The following is a 16,898-nucleotide window of genomic DNA, read 5'->3' on the forward strand; positions in this document are numbered from 1 at the left end:
TTTGGTTGGGGGGAATTAAAGATCGGGAATGGGACTTTAAGCTATTTGAGATTAAAAATCCCTTGATTGGATCGGGAACATGGGAATGGAAGGAGGAATTAAGAGGCCATAATGGAGGAGTAACCTCCGGCAGCTAGGAGTACAAGCAGAGGCTGGAGATATGGTCTATCTCTCAAGCCTGTGGAAAAGTTACCATATGAGAGGACCGCGCAAAACGAGGACATATGTTGTGCCCAATTGAGGGAACATTTTGCAAAGAAAATTCCACCTCCGAAGGAGAAGCTAGATCCGGTGAAAGTGACGCGCATTATCAATGCCCTGAAGCGACTACCACCGCCTCCGTTGGATTCCAACTATGACCGCATTCTTAAAAAGACATATGCAACAGCGCAACTGTCGGGAAGTATTTCCACTGATGCAAGGTTAGCAGAACGAAGAAGTGGGAAAACAATTCCCCAACTCAGCGAACATGAGAAGCTGTTGGAAATATGCTCTAGAGGCAATAATAAAGTGGTTATTATTATATTTTCTAGTTCATGATAATTGTCTATTATTCATGCTATAATTGTATTAACCGGAAACCGTAATGCATGTGTGAATATATAGAACACAATGTGTCCCTAGTGAGCCTCTAGTTGGCTAGCTCGTTGATCAATAGATGATCATGGTTTCCTGATCATGGACATTGGATGTCGTTGATAACGGGATCACATCATTGGGGAATGATGTCATTGATAACGTGATCACATCATTGGGGAATGATGTCATTGATAACGTGATCACATCATTGGGGAATGATGTTATGGACAAGACCCAATCCTAAGCGTAGCACTAGATCGTGTTGCTCGTCTGCTAAAGCTTTTCTAATGTCAAATATCATTTCCTTAGACCGTGAAATTGTGCAACTCCCGGATACCGTAGGAGTGCTTTGGGTGTACCAAACGTCACAACGTAACTAGATGATTATAAAGGTGCACTACGGGTATCTCCGAAAGTTTCTGTTGGGTTGTACGAATCGAGACTGGGATTTGTCACTCCGTGTGACGGAGAGGTATCTTTAGGCCCACTCGGTAATCCATCATCATAATGAGCTCAGTGTGACTAAGGAGTTATCCATGGGATGATGTGTTACAGAACGAGTAAAGAGACTTGCTGGTAACGAGATTGAACAAGGTATAGGGATACCGACGATCGAATCTCGTGCAAGTATCATACCGATAGTCAAAGGGAATTGTATACAAGATTGATTGAATCCTTGACATCGTGGTTCATCCGATGAGATCATGATAGAGCATGTGGGAGACAACATGGATATCCAGACCCTGTTGTTTATTATTGGCCGGAGAGATGTCTCGGTCATGTCTGCATGTCGCCTGAACACGTAGGGTCTACACACTTAAGGTTCGATGACGCTAGAGTTGTAAAGGAATGGTATGTGGTTATCGAAGGTTGTTCGCAGTCCCGGATGGTCCGGAGGTAAAGATTGATATGTAGGAAGTCTTGTTTTGGTCACCGAAAAAGTTTCGGGCTCATCGGTAGTGTACCAGGAGTGCTGGGAGGGTGCCGGAGGACCCCCGGGAGGGGTGTGACGACCAAAGACGTTCATGGGCTGTTAGAGGAGGTGGACCAGCCCTTATTGGGCTGTCCAAGGACTTCCCTAAAGGCCCATCGCATAGGGATAGAGGAGATAAGGTAAAAAGGCTTAAAAGGAAAGGGAGGAAGAGTCCTTCCAAGGGAGTCCACCTCCCTTGTGGGAGGAGGACTCTCCCTTAGCTTCGGCCGAAGCTCTCCTCCTTGGAGGAGGGGCCAAGGCAGCCCTCCCTCTCCGTCCTCATATATATACTTGAGGTTTTGGCCTTTTAGGAACACACAATTCATCTCTCCACGGCGCAGCCCTACTCCTCGTCCTCCTCGTCCTCCGCAACGCTTGGCTAAGCCCTGCCGGAGAACCACATAGCTCCACCACCACCACGTCGTCGTGTTGCCGGAGTTCTCCCTCAACTTCTCCTCTCTCCTTGCTGGATCATGAAGGAGGAGACGTCACCGGACTGTACGTGTGTTGAATGCGAAGGTGTCGTGATTCGACACATAGATTGGAATCCACTGCGATCTGAATCGCTGCGACTACGACTCCATCAACCGCGTCCATAGTAACGCTTCCGCTTAGCGATCTTCAAAGGTATGAAGATGCTCTACCCCTTTGCTCGTTGCTGGTTTCTCCATAGATAGATCCTTGTATGGCGTAGGATTTTTTTTTGAAATTACTATGATCCCCAACAGTGGCATCCGAGCCAAGGTTCTATGCATAGATTCTATGCACGAGTAGAACACAAAAGTTGTGGGCGCTGATTTATCAATTTGCTTGCCGTTACTAGTCCTATCTTGATTCGGCGGCATCATGGGATGAAGCGGCCCGGACCGACTTTACACGCACGCTTACGTGGGACTGATTCCACCACCTGACATGCACTTGGTGCATAAGGTGGCTAGCGGATGTCTGTCTCTCCCAGTTTAGTCGGATCGGATTCGATGAAAGGGTTAATAACATTGGCATATCAACGTTGTGGCTGTCACATAGGTAAGAAACATTCTTGCTAGAAACCCAAATCAACCATGTAAAATTTGCAACAACAATTAGAGGACATCTTACTTGTTTTTGCAGGGTATGCTATGTGATGTGCTATGGCCAAAAGGATGTGATGTTACATATGTGATGTATGAGATTGATCATGTTCTTGTAATAGGATTCACGACTTGCATGTCGATGAGTATGACAACCGGAAGGAGCCATAAGAGTTGTCTTAATTTATTGTATGAGATGCAACGCCATGTTGATTACTTTACTTTATCGCTAACGGTTAGCCATAGTAGTAGAAGTAATAATTGGCGAGACGACTTTGCGATGACACAATGATGGAGATGCTCACCATCGATGATTAGTCCGTCTCACGTGATGATCGGACACGGGCTAGTCGACGTGGATCATGTTTCACTTGGATGACTAGAGGGATGTCGATCTAAGTGGGAGTTCATTGAATAATTTGATTAGATGAACCTAATTATCATGAACATAGTCGAAAGGTCTTTGCAAATTATGTTATAACTTGCGCTATAGCTCTACCGGTTTTTGATATGTTCCTAGAGAAAACTAGGTTGAAAGATAGAAGTAGTAATTATGCGGACTGGGTCCGTTAACTGAGGATTGTCCTCATTGCTGAGCAGAAGGCTTATGTCCTTAATGCACCGCTGTAACACCCTGGTTTTCGCTCCTGTTTTTTTTTCCTTTGCGGAATTTGACTCCCATATTTTTTTCTCGGTGTTATCAGATTTCTCTAGCTCTTGGGTATGTGAAGATGGTCATCTAGCCTTGCCTTACTATTCAACCAGAGATTTTCTCCAGTCCAACCTTGCCACCCAAGATCTTTTCTTAGGGTTTTGCTGCCGAAACCCTACCTTCCGAGTTGCCGGAAGGGAAACCCTGATCTCTCCTGTTTCAAAGGAACCCCAACTTCCTTTGATATTTTGACTCCAAAACTTTTCCCAGAGACCATCCCTTATCTTTAAACCCTGGATATGTAAAAATATTGCCAAGTCATTTGCAATATTTATCATGTATAATTAATTCCTTGTTCTGTCATTTGAAGGTATTAAATCCAGGAAAATATCTATCCATCTCCAAAGTTCATGAAAACTTGTGGAGATATTCTTTGTGATCATATTGAGCTCCCATAAAATATTGGCCATTATTAAATGGGGAAAAAATGCATTTTCCTATTTAAAGCCAATATTGCATTTTGGGCACTTTCTAAAGGGACTACTATTTTGGTAGCCAAGAAAATTCCCAAATAAATTGTGGAGCTTCTCCTATCCATATATTCCCCATTCCCATCAATATCCCAAGTTTCATAGTTCAAATTTTGAGCACAACATCCCTTTGCAAATTCTGTCCAGATTTCCCGTTTGCAAAGGAAGTGATTGATTCCTTGATCTCCTTGTGCTGAAATTTTGCAGGGTGACACTTCCGGTGTCCGAAACCATCCGTCCTATATATCAATCTTTACCACATATCATCTCCGCTTTTACTTTTACTTTGCTTTGTTTACTTTGTGCTTTCAGTTCTCACTTTTGCAAACAATCTATAAGGGATTGACAACCCCTTCATAGCGTTGGGTACAAGCTCTTTGTGTTTGTGCAGGTACTTGTGACTTGACGTGATCCTCCTACTGGATTGATGCCTTGGTTCTCAAACTGAGGGAAATACTTACCGCCCCTGTGCTACATCACCCTTTCCTCTTCAAGGGAACACCAACGCAAGGCTCCAAGACCGCGGGGGAATCCTTTTCATACTTGCCAAGGAAATCCCTATAAGCGTAGCCAGCAGCAGTGGGCTGAGAGCTTGCACATCAATAGATGGAAGGCACCACATATGGATCAGAAATAAGAGCAACATGGAGACCCTCTCCCATAGGTAGCACGACAACTCCACAAGACCCAATTATGGTTTGAATTTGCGTCCAAGTGTAAATTCTTTAAAGGTTGACGCACCCATATAGACGGATCACCACCACACATGCAAATTCACGCGGTGGTTACTGAGAACCGAGGTCATGGAGCCTCACAACAGCCGAGTCATCACAAACGATACACTATCGACAGAAATGTCGCCTCCATTGGAATATATATATATATTTAACCTTCATGAGAAATTTTCGATGAAAAGAGAAGAGTAAATTGTTGTCGTCACAATTTGAAGTTTAATCCTTGGCAAGTTGGGATACAATTAACCACCATACTAACCTTTCAACCACCTGTTGCTTTTTGATTCTCAACTCGGTGATCATGTTGAACCGAAGGAAGAGAGGATTTAAGCAATACCACAATTTTCGATGAAAAGAGAAGAGTAAATCGTTGTCATCACAATTTCACAAGCAATATAACTATATAAGTAGGACTAGTTTTTATTAGAGTCAATTACATCACTCGTGTTAAAACTTGGAATGAAAATTCAGTTTAGTGGGTAAAACTTGGCTTTGGCGTGCATATAGGGTGTAAATTGTGTTTTTATATGAACATTGGGTTGACTAGGCTCGCCAGCATGGTGTGGGGTCCTCTGTCGGTCACTAAACGAGGGAGGCAGTGCGTGCGACCTATTATTTTGTGGAAAAACCCTCATAATTTTTCTTCTCACAAAAGAGCTATCTCAATCCATAAACAATAAAAAAGTGACGCATATGACGTTGGAATCAAATGAACTGCGATAGGTAGGCGTGCGCGGCTAACCACGTGAACCAGGATAGTTTTATGTCCATTGTCCAATGTAGCTAGAGACATACTCCCTTCGTCTCAAAATAAGTGTTTCAATCTTAGTATAACTTTGTACTAACATTACTACAAAGTTGAGATACTTATTTTGGAACGAAGCGAGTATATTCTTTAAAGCTTAATTATTAAGAGGGCTGCAGTCCGTGTAGCCCATTTGCACCGTTTTTGTTAGAAATATATAGACTATATGTGAATTAAAATAATGTATTGAAAATATTATATGTATAAATATAATAAATTACATTATAACAAAAATCATGTGTTAATGTACACATTTATCCATATAATTAAATTATAAATTACAAACTTTCATGTCAAATATAATAATAAAATATTCAATAAATTGTTATATAAGTTTAAAATTGTTAAAAGTTTTTTAAAAAATAGTAATATATTATATAAACATGTTCATGCTTTAAGAAAAAAAATAGTTTTTCTGTATTTGTAAATAAATGCTTATATAAGTTAAAAAATGTTCATAGTTTGTACATAACATTCCGGTAGTATATAAAAGAGTTTATGCTTTAAGTTACATATACTCCCTCCGTCCCGAAATAACTGTCTCAACTTTACACTAGGTCTAATACAAAGTTGTACTAAGCTTAAGACATTTATTTTGGGATGGAGAGAGTATTATATAATGTAAAAATAGTTGGCTGGGATTCAAACCTGTGACATGTAGTCATCAGTTGCACGTGGGTACCACTCCACCCAGCAGTGCTTTTTTTCCCTAAAGCTTTATAATACATATGAAATTATAATATTATGTTATAAATAATATATATGTATAATAATATTGTACCATAAATATTTACGTATTATTAAAAATTATCCATATAATAAAATTATAAATTAAAAACGTAATAATTTACGTATTAAACAAAAATATCAAAGTAATTTCATATTTTTTACATATGAAAATAAATTCTAATATAATTTATAAAATTTCATGATTTTAATAAAAAATATATGTAGTATACAAAAGTTTTCACCTTATTTTGAAATTTAATTTATTAATAATACACTATTACAATTCACAAATATTTATAGAAGTTTTCTAAAACATAACAGTACAGAATGGGCCTTAGAAACTCGAGCCTGCTAAATATTTACAAGATATATAGTTCAGGTAACCACTTAAAGCAAAGAATTATTGCTAAAAAAAACTTAAAGCAAAGAATTTTGCCTGCTGCGTTGGTTGAGTGTCGGACAGGTCTCGACAGTGGACAAATTATTCACCCGTTCCAGGGGCTCATGCGATTTGTTTTTTCCAAAAAAAAAAAACAACAACTGACACGCCTAGGCAGCTCGTTTTGTTTTTTGTGAGAAAAAGAAAATTCCGAGTATTTTCCCAAAAAAGGGCCACATAAACTGCCTCTGCACACTGACACGCCTAGGCAGCTCGTGTTACGCCGTATATACATGTTAAAGTTAAGTTGTAACACCGGCTCAATATATGCCGCAAGTTTTAGCATTAAACACAAGTTCTAGCACCGATGGTGAAGTAGACCCTTTTTATTACCACACTAGTACAAATGCCCGTGCGTTGCACCGAGCTAGAAAAAAATACAAAACCTATTTGTTTTGCCATTATGCGACATTAATTTTAATAAATGTCAATTATAATGTTAAATGTAAGACATCTATTTTTGGATGGAAGGAGTTTATTTTAAAGTTTTAAAATATAATGTAATGCTTACATAAAAATTGGATTACTTTTTTAATAATAATTATCATTTTTATTGAGTGGTAATAATGTTTTGTTTTTTGATGGGTAATAGCATTTTTGTGTACAACATATTTTCAGAAAAATATATATTTTTTAAATTGTCTTTTGCACAACTTGCTAAGCTCCTGCTTGTGAGCTGCTCTGAGCGTAGACACCAATGAATTATAAGAAGCCCTTTCATTTGCAGGTCTTTCAGGTCTTTCTAAATTCGTTTCTCATACATATCGAGTGCCAATTCAGAAACGATGGCAGACAATGTGCCATCTGGGAGAGCAGTCTGAGGTACCAGTACAGAGGACAGACCCAAACGTTTAAAGCTTCTTCACTAATAAACAGTCTAAATCTAGCAGCCATGAGCAACTAGAAGTAGACCCACCTGAAAACAAATTTAGCAAATCCAACATACTTAAATAAGTTTTAATGAAAAAAATTGCAACGATAAATGTAATGTTCTTGAAACCTTGCAAGGGGGAAAAAGGTAAGTCGTACAAGCAATACTAAATTTTGCAGTGATAAATAGGGAATGATGCTTGGAGGTTACAGAGTCATCTCAATAGCTATTGCTATACATCAACCATTGTATATGACTATATGTAGTGTTCAATTAAATCACCGTTCATGAAGCAATAGATCTTACACCTCACAGACTGAAAGTGGTTCATGAATACGTTTCAACAATAAATATTTTTACTATTTGTTCCTAGAATAATATTAGAACATTTAGCATCAAGGAAACAAAAGGATGACAGGAAAAGTGGTCAAATGCACATACCCTGGCGTATATTCCGGAATTATGACCTTCTTCCCGAACTGAGAAAATGTACATCCGACAGTATCTGACTGCGCGGAAGCATCAATAATCTGTGGCAGGCTGAAAGAAGGACCAAAGGAAGGTTGCTTCACGAAGATGGATATCGCGGTGACCGTCACCGCAACACCCATAGCAACTGCCACTTTTGCAAGGAAGGAAGCGCCAGGATTGCTAGGTTCCACTTCCACCGCGTCGATGATCTCACTCGCATCGTCGCCACCAGCAGAAGGCTCTGCCCCGGACATCGCCTGCGCAGTCCATGGACCCAAACGGGACGCCCTATGCAAACTGTTTATGTTTGCATGAAAGAAATTTCAGACATCCAATGTCACCATTTTCCCCAAAGCACACCCTTCTCCTTATGTAATGAAAATGAAACCCTGAATCTACCAAAGATTATTGCAGAAAACCCAAAGATTGCGGAACATCTAAACTGCAGAGGCTACAACTATTAGCCAGAGATGGAAGCGTGGTGACCGACCGACCGATCGGCCAAGAAGCCCACCGCCTACCCCTCAATCCGCCATGGCGCTGTACCGCCGCGCGGCCTCCGCGATCCGTCTGGCGCGGGGCCCCGCCCATGCTCCCGGCGCGGGCCATGGCGTCGCTCCTCGACCATGTCGAGCCGACGCCCAAGGACCCCATCCTCGGCGTCACCGAGGCCTTCCTCGCCGACCCCATGGCCGGGAGAGACCCACCTCGACGGCGGTGACCCCCGTCGGTGAGGATCTCCTCCACCGCCAGATGCTCCGGGCGAGTGGCTGGCGCGGGGCGGCCCTAGCGGCGGTGGGGCGGATCCCATCCCCTCGCCCCTCGTGCTCGTGGGGGATGGAGGAAATTTTACAGATGCGATGCAGGGGCTTTCTTGCAAATCTGAAACGTTTTTTCACTTAATTAGGGGCTGCGGTTTAAATGCTCAAAAACGAAGAGACTTTTTCGCAAAAAAGCCACGACGGACGACAGAAGCACTACATGCTTTATTATTACCACATATATACTGTATATGGCACAACACGTGCATGTGGCAAACCAACCCGTGGTTGGATGGTTAGGAGGACTGTGGTATCTCCTGCCCACCAGAGTTCAAGTCCCAGACTTAACGTTGCTGCTTGCATTTTCCTGGATTTATTTCAGGTATTCCGGCGAAGTGCTTTCAGTGGAAGGAGACATTCCCGTCGACAACGAAGGCGTGAGTGGCGACTTCGTCAATCTCAAGATGATGTGCCGGCTTAGTCTCTCGAAGGTGCTCATAGGGATAGCGTGTGCGTGTGTGCGTTCATAGGGGTGAGTGTATGCTCATGTATGTGAGCGACTTCGATTGTATTCTGCTAAAAAAACACGTGCATGTTTTGGAAAATGATGCAAGCAAAACCGTTGGAATTAATGGATCAATTGTGTTGCCAAAAAAGAAGATAGAATAAATGGAATAATATATAGTAGCATCACCCCCTCAAAAAAGAAAAGAAACAATATATAGTAGCATGAGAGAGAAGAGTATATATTAAGGCGGCCGGCAGCTAGCGAGGGAGGAGAGGAGAGGAGAGGACTCTCTTTAGAGAGGGAAGGCATGCGGGTTGGCGCCGCGGGAAAAGGAGGCAGGCGGCGGCGCGACGACGATGACGTTGCTGCTGTTCCTGTTGTGGCCGTTGGCGTTGCCGGCGCCGCTGTTGATGCTCATCATGGTCATGCTCATGGACGCCGAGTATCCCCCGCCGGCTGCGGTGCTGTAGGAGGCGGAGATGGAGGTCGTGGAGGAAGACGAGGACGGCCTTCGGCGCGGCGCGGGGCCCTTCTCGGCCCAGAGCAGCTCCTGTGCCCTGATGGAGGAAGAAGAGCCCCATGCGTGGAGCGCGCAGCAGCAGAGGCAGAGTAGCCCCGCGGCGGCGGTGGCGCCCCGGCCGGCGCGGTGGATGTAGCGGTGGCTGTACTTGCGGCCGAGGCAGTCGAGGCACTTGCGTCCCTCAGTCATGTCACCCATGCCGGCGCCCACGCAGCGGCGGCAGTATGCGCGGCCGCAGACGAGGCAGCGGTGGCGGAAGACGTGCACGTACCGGCTGCACGTGGCGCAGAGGTTGGAGTGCGGGATGCCGGCCCGGCGCATCTGTCGGCCGCTTCTGCTGGCGGGAGGAGGTCGCAGCTGTCCTACCGTGCTGCTTCTGCAGGTGGCGTGGGCCGGTGACGGGGAGAGCTGGAAGCCCGGTGTCGGTTGTGGTGCTGCGGCGGCGTCGTGATGTCGGTTGTCGTCGTCGGAGGAAGATGCGGATGACTGGACCTTGTAGGTGAAGATGTTGGTGGAGGTCCTGGAGAGGAGCGCCTTGTTGCTGCGGTGCTCCTCCGCCGCCTGGGTGTTGGTGTTGGTGTCGTCCTCGTCCGGCTGCTCGTGGATGGGGGCCAAGCTGCAGGGTGTTATGGAGGCGGTGGGTGGTGGGGGTGGGACGACGACGAAGTCTCGGAAGGTGAGGTCGACGGAGCCGTCGGGGACGCTGAGGTAGAGATCCTCCAGCTCCTGCTGCGCCGTCTTTTTCTTGTTCTTGTCCGCCATTTTCCCTAGCTAGCAGCTGCTGCTTAACTCCTCCTCCTCTTCTTCTTGCTTGCTGTGAACGTGAATGTGAATGGGGGTGGCTAGATTGCTCGGCCTCGGTCGGTGTGATAGGTAGCTGATGTAGAGGTATATATATATATATATTGGTGTGATGATCGATCGGATCCATGGCTGGCTGGGGCTGGAGATACGACGCCGGCCGGCCGGCCGGCCGGGTGTGATGCATACGTGCGTGCGTGCGCGTATCCGTTCCATTATTCCAGCTAGCTAGCTGTGTTTGTGTTTGTGTTTTGTGTTTGTGTTTGTGTCCGGCCGGCCGGCCGTGCCAATTCCTAGGCGAGGCGAGGCGAGGCGATGGCCGGCCGGCCATTTGATTTGATTGGAAACTCACTCATGGATGGGCGGTTGCATCCATGGATTGGATTGGATTGCATCGATGAATCCCATGCACGTCCCTCCGATCGATTAGCTGAAATCTTTGCCACCAAATTACTTTTTTTTAAAACAGTACTTAATTACTATAGAAAAAAACATCTGCATCCAATATTATTTCTCTTCTACGTACGGTACTTATTGTTTGTTATTTACATGCACGCATGTGTGAAACAAAAACATACTCCTAGATCGATGAATTCCTTTTAACATATATGTACCGTATGCAACATGCATGTCATCATGGATGAAGGAGACATGTATGCATGTCTCCATCCTCTTTCAACTAGCTAGGACTCAGAAGTACAAGACTAGTCATGCATGGATGACATATTAGACCACGTATCAAAACCAACCACACACCAATCCTTTTCTTCATCCACGTATCAAAACCGGTTGACGCATCCGCGCGCGTATACTTTTCCGCATCCCCTTTGCCACCACCATTACTTATATGTATATACGTACATCTCTCCTCTCTCCCTAATAATAATAAAGCAAATACTTAAAAATTACCCCTAAAGTTTGCATTAATTATCCACCATGTCACCGGTAAGTAATTAAAAACGTTTCACAAAGCCAAAATTTTTAGACTGGATCGGCCAATGTAAAAACCTCCTATATTACGCTCTGCATGCTGGGAGAATTTCCAGCACACCATATGGGCCGGCCCATGCACAGGCGCCTGCTTTTAGCTCCGTTTATTTATTTATTTTCAGTTTTGTTTTATTTTTTTATTTTATATAATTGAAAAGTTTAAATAATCTTTAATATTTTAATAATCTGAAAATTATAATCAACATATTTAAAAAATTAAAATGTTTGTGACTTCAAAAACTGTTCGGAGTTTTGTGAAAAATGCTCGCATATACAATAAAATGTTTGCAATTTTAGAAAAATGTTTGTACAATAAGAAAAGTCCATGATCTCAAATACAATTCCATGTATTAAAAATTATTAAAGGCATTTAACAAAAGGATTTCTAATTCAAAATATGTTAATGCATTTAAAAAATGTCCTAAAATTTTAAAAATAGCTAATGCCTGTTTTGATAGTTTCTTTTTTTATTTAAAATTTCCGTTCCATTTTTGTTTATTTATAATTTAAATAATTTAGAATTACAAAAACTTTTGCATATTAAAAAATAGGAATTTTGAATTAAAATGCTGAATTTTTTTTATTTTGAATTAAAAATAGGTTTCAAAAAAAGCGCCGGATTTTTATATTTTTTTGCAAATTCCAAAACAATGTCCATGAATTTAATAAATATATTACTGATTTATAAAAATGTTTGTTTATTCAAAAAAACTTCATGCATTTCAAAAAATGTTTGTGAATTTAAAATAAAATCCTCCAACATCAAAAATTATGTTCGTCTTTTCTTGAATTGGTCGTCAATTCAAAAGAAAATATTTAAACCCGTTCAAAATTTAAAATTTTTTCACGATTTTTACTAAATGTTTGTAAATTGTAAAAAATGTTCTCAATTTTAAAATTGTTCCCATATTTATAAAATTGTTCACGAAAGTTCTAATGTATGTAGTTAAACATTAATGCTTCTAAGTCTTTCTGACAATATACATGTGTGAATTTTGAAGAATTAACTGTTGGATGGATCAGTTTATTATTGTATGTTTTTTAAGAAAAAATCTTGAAATTCAGAATAAATCTTTGAGTTACCAAGATTTTTGACAACCATGATATAATTTTTTTGAAAATGTAAAGATTGCTTCAACTTGTGAATAAATTTAAAAGAAGAAACATTTTGTTACATTTGTGCACAAAATTTCTAAATCAAGCGATGATATGTGAACATAATGTGATCACCATCATTGAAGATTATGTTTTTTATTCCATGACAACACACGGGAATAAAGAAGTACACGGCCCCCTCAAAAAAGAAAAAATGCATGTATGGCTTTTCCCTAAAATAAAATATAAAAAGTACACACACAGTTGAAAAAAGAGAAAGAAAAACAACTGCAACTAGCAACGCTAACACAGGGTTAAGCAAACGGTATCATAGACAATCAGTGGTTTGCTAGGTCGAACAGGTTGCAGGTTATCATGGCATAATTGAGAGACTGATATTTAACATGTGGTAGGTAACGAGACATAAACGATAGAAGCGATAAAACTAGCATGTCAATGATAGTAATGGTATGTGGGAAAATGGTCATCTTGCCTGAGATCCCGTTTGGAAGAAGAATGCTTCCGAGAAGGCGGCGAACCAACGTAGTCGAACGGGTCCTCACATTCCGACACGCTTGCAGAACTCTATCGGAACGGAGAAAGGTGCGTTGCCACGGAAAAAAAAAACATAATCTCCAATGATGATGAACACATTATGTTCACATATCACCGTTTGATTTAGAAATTTTTTACACAAATGCAAGAAGATGTTTCTTCTTTTAAATTTATTCACAAGTTGAAGCAATATTTACATTTTCAAAAATCTATATAGATAACAATACATGTTACTACAAACGAAACATCTTAATCCAATAATATTAAGAGATCCGTTTCCGTAGACCCCAATAAGAAACGTACAAGGACAGAATTGTTAGACGGAAGAAATTTATACCCACCACGTAGTCCGCTGTAAGTATACCCGTCACATGATTTTTTTTTCGCTGCATGATCTTCACGCCCGCGCGCGAACGTGAAAAAACAGGACAGGAAGGTGCACGATTTTCACACCCGCCCAGCGATCACGCTCCTCCTGATCAATTTTCTTGAACTGGCCGATGGCTGCCGGAGGTGTGGAACAGCGTCGTCGCATCTGACCGTCCTCGTCCGACGCCGCAGACGTGAATGGCGCCGCCCCCGCCGCGACCAACCTTCGTCGTCCCCTAATTGCGAACAACCGCCGTCGTCCCCCGTCATGGATCCGGCCAAAAAACCCACGGCTTCCTCGTATTCTACGTTCGTCGCATCTCACCGCCCTCGCACGACGCCGAGGACGTGAACGGTGCCGCCTCCGCCGTGACCGACCGTCGCCGTCCCCCGCCGCGACGACCACCGTCGCCCCCCATCACGGATCGGGCCAAAAAACCGCGGCTTCCTCGTATTTCGTGTCGCCATCGGCTAGAATCAAGCTGGAGCTCTCCTTCCTGGAGGCCCCGTCATCCTAGATCAGCGACGTGTACACCACGGCCAAAGGTTTGACATCTAAACCTAGCACTATGAATGGTAGTGATTTAGCATACAACGACTAACACTGAAATCGATATTATTAACGAAGATAATGACAACAACGACAACGATTCGTGCTCATCATATGATATCTTACCTTTGGAGGATTTTGATAAAAATGAACATGGTGCAAATAGTGAAGATGTAAGTAGCGTGTATTCTGATTTCATTTCTGAATTAGCAACTTATGACATGTCTAACTATTTGTCTTTCTTTATTAATTTGCAGGAAGATGTCGATGTTGACAATGTGAAAAATAGTTTTCAAAAATCATTCTCAGATAATTTGAGCCAAGTTCGTTCATACATGTTGTACATCGCAAAATAGTATGAGATAAATGACAGTAGTTGACATAGTTTCATATGTAATTTTATAGGAGGAGTTAGATGGTACTAGCGGTGATCACGATGAGGCAGATATGGATATTGAGGAGGCTCAAAGGCAGCAGCAGATATTGGAGACATATTGGAAGATCATCGCTATGCCATTTCGATCGCAAGGGGATGCATACATATTCTACAACAATCACGCCAAAGAGCATGGGCTAAGCATCAGAAAACAGAAGGTGAAACGAGTGAAAGATGGTTCAGGAATTATACGGTACCGACGGTTTCTTTGCTCGAGGGCGGGAAGAAGGCAGAGCAAAATCATAACCATGGAGGGCCGCAAGCGTAGGCTTAGACCCGAGACTCGTTTTGGCATATTCTGACTAGTTTTGCATGCTATTACTCAATGATTTTGGGTCCCGTTGCGATCCGAAAGTTTCGGGAACCCTGGGGTCCGGTTACGGGGAACTTGTAAAAAATCACGATTTTGGCCTATTCTGGCATGTTTTGTAGGTTATTACTCACTAATTTTGGTTCCCGCTGCGATCCAAACGTTTCGGAAACCCCGGGGTCCGGTTACGGGGAACTCGTCAAAACTCGAAGTTTTAGCCTATTCTGGCCACGTTGCTGTTAGTCACTCATTTTGGGTCCTCCCGCGATCCGAACGTTTCGGGAACCCTGGGGTCCGGTTACGGAGAACTCAACAAAACTCGTAGTTTTGGCCTATTACGACCAATTTTCTATGCTATTAGTCACTGATTTTGGGTTCCGATGTGATCCGAATGTTTCGGGAACCCTAGTGTCCGGTTACGTGGAACTCATGAAAACTCGTAGTTTCGGCCTATTTCGGCTAGTTTTGTATGCTATTAGTCACTCATTTTGTGTCTCGTTGTGATACGAACGTTTCGGGAACCCCGGGGTCCGGGTACGGGGAACCCGTAAAAAATCACAGTTTTGGCATATTGTGACGAGTTCTGTATAATATCACTCACTGATTTTGGGTCCCGCATCGAACCGAATGTTTCAGGAACCCCGGGGTCCGGTTACGTGGAACTCGTCAAAACACGCAGTTTTGGCCTATCCTGGCCAGTTTTGTATGCTATTAGTCACTTATTTTGGTTTCCGCTCCGATCCGAACGTTTCGGGAACCTCGGGGTCCGGTTACAGGGAACTCGTCAAAACTCGCAGTTTTGGCCTATTCCGGCTAGTTTTCTATGCTATTACTCACTGATTTCGGGTCCCGCTGCGATCCGAACATTTCGGGAATCCCGATGTGTGGTTACGTGGAACTCGTCAAAACACGCAGTTTTGGCCTATTCTGACTAGTTTTGTATGCTATTACTCACTGATTTTTGGGTCCCGCTACGATCCGAAAGTTTTGGGAACCCTCGGGTCCGGTTACGGGGAACTCGTAAAAAATCGCGATTTTGGCTATTATAGCATGTTTTGTAAGCTATAACTCACTGATTTTGGTTCCCGCTGCGATCCAAACATTTCGGGAACCCCGGGGTCCGGTTACGGGGAAGTCGTCAAAACTCGAAGTTTTAGCCTATTCTGGCCACGTTTTTAAGCTGTTATTCACTCATTTTGGGTCCTCCCGCGATCCAAACGTTTTGGGAACCCCGGTGTCCGGTTATGGAGAACTCGTCAAAACTCGCAGTTTTGGCCTATTGTGACCAGTTCTATATAATATCACTCACTGATTTTGGGTCCCGCGCCGAACCGAATGTTTTAGGAACCCGGGGTCCGGTTACGTTGAACTCGTCAAAACACGCAGTTTTGGCCTATCCTGGCCAGTTTTGGATGCTATTAGTCACTTATTTTGGTTTTCGCTGCGATCTGAACGTTTCGGGAACCTCGGGGTCCGGTTACGGGGAACTCGTCAAAACTCTTAGTTTTGGCCTATTCCGGCCAGTTTTCTATGCTATTACTCACTGGTTTCGGGTCCCGCTGCGATCCGAACGTTTCGGGAACCCCGATGTCCGGTTACGTGGAACTCGTCAAAACACGCAGTTTTGGCCTATTCTGACTAGTTTTGTATGCTATTACTCACTGATTTTTGGGTCCCGCTGCGATCCGAAAGTTTCGGGAACCCTCGGGTCCTGTTACGGGGAACTCGTCAAAAATCGCGATTTTGGCCTATTTTGGCATGCTTTGTAAACTATTACTCACTGATTTTGGTTCCCGCTGCGATCCAATCTTTTCTGGAACCCCGGGGTCCGGTTACGTGGAACTCATCAAAACTCGAAGTTTTAGCCTATTCTAGCCACGTTTTTATGCTGTTATTCACTCATTTTGGGTCCTCCCGCGATCCAAACGTTTTGGGAACCCCGGGGTCCGGTTATGGAGAACTCGTCAAAACTCGCAGTTTTGGCCTATTACGACCAATTTTCAATGCTATTAGTCATTGATTTTGGGTCCCGATGTGATCCAAACGTTTTGGGAACCCCGGGGTCCGGTTACCATGAACTCGTCAAAACTCGAAGTTTTAGCCTATTCTGGCCACGTTTTTATGATGTTAGTCACTCATTTTGGGTCCTC

The 16,898-nt window shown here is 43.0% G+C and overlaps 2 pseudogenes; one reads left to right on the forward strand and one right to left on the reverse strand.

Moving 5' to 3' along the window:
- Window positions 1-7,213: 7,213 nt before the first annotated feature.
- Window positions 7,214-8,462, reverse strand: LOC123442321 (annotated as a pseudogene).
- Window positions 8,463-9,601: 1,139 nt separating this feature from the next.
- LOC123442322 lies at window positions 9,602-10,093 on the forward strand (annotated as a pseudogene).
- Window positions 10,094-16,898: the final 6,805 nt, after the last annotated feature.

The sequence above is a fragment of the Hordeum vulgare genome, chromosome 3H, assembly GCF_904849725.1.
Source record: "Hordeum vulgare subsp. vulgare chromosome 3H, MorexV3_pseudomolecules_assembly, whole genome shotgun sequence".
NCBI lineage: Eukaryota > Viridiplantae > Streptophyta > Magnoliopsida > Poales > Poaceae > Hordeum > Hordeum vulgare.